We start from the raw sequence: 3030 nt of genomic DNA, 5'->3' as shown, positions 1-3030 counted from the left end.
TTTTGGGGTTCTCTGTGTTCTTGTTTGGCACCATATTTTGATCATTGGCTTCTTCTTTATCTGTTGGCTTTTTGCTGCTCTCCACTTGTTTCCTTGTAGTGTCATTGTTGCTCACCAATATTCTCCCACTTCTTAACTGTATCGCCTTACATTCTTCCTTAGGATTTGGAATTGTGTCACTTGGCAGGGAACTTGATGGCCTCTCTGTTGCAAAGTGTTTAGAGAGCTGGCCTATTTGTCTTTCCATGTTCTTGATGGAGGCTTCTTGATTTTTGGCCGTCATTTCTTGATGTTTCCACAGCTTGTCTATCAAGGTTTCTAGGTTAGTGATTCTTTGAGATTCAGGAGGTGCTTGTGGTTGGTTGTGAGGTGTGGGGGGTGCTTGTGGTTGGTTGTGAGATGTGGGTGGTTGATGATAGGTATTTTGGTTGATGGATTGGTTATGGGTTGGATAATGGTTAGAGTTGGGGTAAGTGTTTTGTGGTTTTCTGAATGAATTTTGGTTGTTGTTTTGCTGGTTGTTCCTTGGGATGTTTTGAGTTGTGTTTCTTTGCCATGGTTGTTGGCCTTGATTATGGTTATCTCCCCATCTAAGGTTGGGGTGGTTCTTCCAGGAAGGGTTGTAGGTATCACCATAAACTTCATTCTATCCAGAATTTTGGTTATGCATGTATTGCACTTGCTCCTATTGTAGCTCTTCTTGGCTTTCTTCACTCTGCACCCATACAGTTGATGGTTGGCTTGTGTTCACAGCTGCTACTTAAAGGATGTCTATTCTTTTGGCCATTTGTTCAAACTGTTGTTGAATTTGTTGTTGCATCATCTTGTTTTCAGCCAAAATGGAGTCCACTCCTTCCAGTTCTAGTACCCCATTTCTCTGTGATGGTTGGCGGTTTCTTTGATGAGCAAAGAAGTATTGGTTGTTGGCCACCATGTCTACAAGATTCTGGGCTTCTTCAGCAGTTTTCATCAGTTGTAATAAACCTCCAGCAGAGTGATCTAATGCCTCTTGAGATTTCAACGTCAAGCCTTCATAGAAATTTTGCAGCACATCCCATTCATTGAATATTTCTGGGGGACACTTTCTGATTAGAGCTTTGTACCTCTCCCATGCTTCATACAAGAATTCGGTATCTAATTGGGTGAATGTCTGCACCTCAGTTTTCAGCCTGATGATCCTTTGGGGTGGGTAGAATTTGGCTAGAAATTTAGTCACCAAATCGTCCCAACTAGTGATACTTCCTTTGGGAAAAGTTTCAAGCCATTGTGCAGCCTTATTCCTTAGTGAGAATGGGAATAACAAAAGCTTGTAGGTTTCAGGATTCACACCATTGGATTTGACAGTGTCACAAATCCTTAAGAAGGTAGATAAATGCTGGTTAGGATCTTCCAATGGGCTGCCTCCATAGGAACAATTGTTCTGGACAAGTGTAATGAGTTGTGGTTTTAGCTCAAAGTTGTTTGCATTGACATTGGGAGTGAGAATGCTACTCCCACAGTGTCCTGGATTTGCAAAAGTGTATGAGGCTAGGACTCTTCTTTGAGGGGGGTTATTGTTAGCTACTCCCCCTGTTGCATTCAGATTTGAGTGATTCCCTTCCATTTCGTGATATTCTTCCTCAGATTCTTCCTCTCCAACGATACCTTTCCCTCTTTCAGCTCTTCTTATTCTCCTGAGAGTCCTCTGATCGGCTTCAGATAAAATAGGAATAGCTCTCCCTGTACCTGACATACAAACAAGATAAGAGAAACACACAACCAGTGAAACTTCACTCTATTGCTAGAATGAAGTTTTAGTTAGCTTAATCAAAAATTCAAACAGTTAGTGGGTTAGTCAAAATTAAAGAAAAAGTGCTTGATCTAAACTACCACCTCACGTAATCATTGTCAATCTGGTCAATCCCCGGCAACGACGCCAAAAACTTGATGTGCAGAAAACGATCCGACACAAAACTCACCGGCAAGTGTACCGGGTCGCATCAAGTAATAATAACTCACATGAGTGAGATCGATCCCACAGGGATTGAAGGATTGAGCAATTTTAGTTTAGCGGTTGAATTAGTCAAGCAAACAAGTGTTGATTGTGTGAAATTGTGTTGACAGGAATTAAATTGCATAGAATGTAAAGGGGAGTGGGTGATTTTGCAGGAAATTATAGAGAACTGAAATTAAAGTGCTGAATCTTAAAGAACGAGAAATTAAATGGCAGAAACTTAGAACGCAAGAAATGTAAATTGCAGAATCTTAAAGTGCAAAAAATGTAAATGGCTTGAATTATAAAGGGAATCGGGAAGTGGAATTTGCAGAAATTAGACAAGGAAAAGTAAATTTCAATAAACAGAAAAGTAGAAGAGGAATTAAAATGAACTGGATCTCAACTGGAAATGTAAATGAACTTGGAGACGCATTCAACAGAGAAATTAAAATGAAAACTCCAGATCTCAGGACCTAAGAGACTAGATAACCAAGTCTAGATCTCAATGCCTTCCTAGATCAAAATTCAGAATTCAATTGCAAGAAATGTAAATATCAAGCAGTAGAAAGAAAATGAAGCAGTAAAGAGAATTCTAAATTCAATTGTGCAGAAAAAGTAAACAAGAGATCTCAAGGTGAGATTGAGACAGAATTTCCTCAATTCTTCGACACCCAAGACATAAGCTAGTATGCAGGTGATGAGCGGATAATTTGTACACTTTTTGGCACTGTTTTTAGTATGTTTTTAGTATGATATAGTTAGTTTTTAGTATATTTTTATTAGTTTTTAGTTAAAATTCACTTTTCTGGACTTTACTATGAGTTTGTGTGTTTTTCTGTGATTTCAGGTATTTTCTGGCTGAAATTGAGGGACCTGAGCAAAAATCTTATTCAGAGACTGAAAAGGACTGCAGATGCTGTTGGATTCTGACCTCCCTGCACTCGAAGTGGATTTTCTGGAGCTACAGAAGCCCAATTGGCGCGCTCTCAACGGCGTTGGAAAGTAGACATCCTGGGCTTTCCAGCAATATATGATAGTCCATACTTTGCCCAAGA

Source organism: Arachis duranensis, chromosome 4, assembly GCF_000817695.3.
Source record: "Arachis duranensis cultivar V14167 chromosome 4, aradu.V14167.gnm2.J7QH, whole genome shotgun sequence".
NCBI classification, from domain to species: domain Eukaryota; kingdom Viridiplantae; phylum Streptophyta; class Magnoliopsida; order Fabales; family Fabaceae; genus Arachis; species Arachis duranensis.
Note: the sequence above shows the minus strand (reverse complement) of the source record.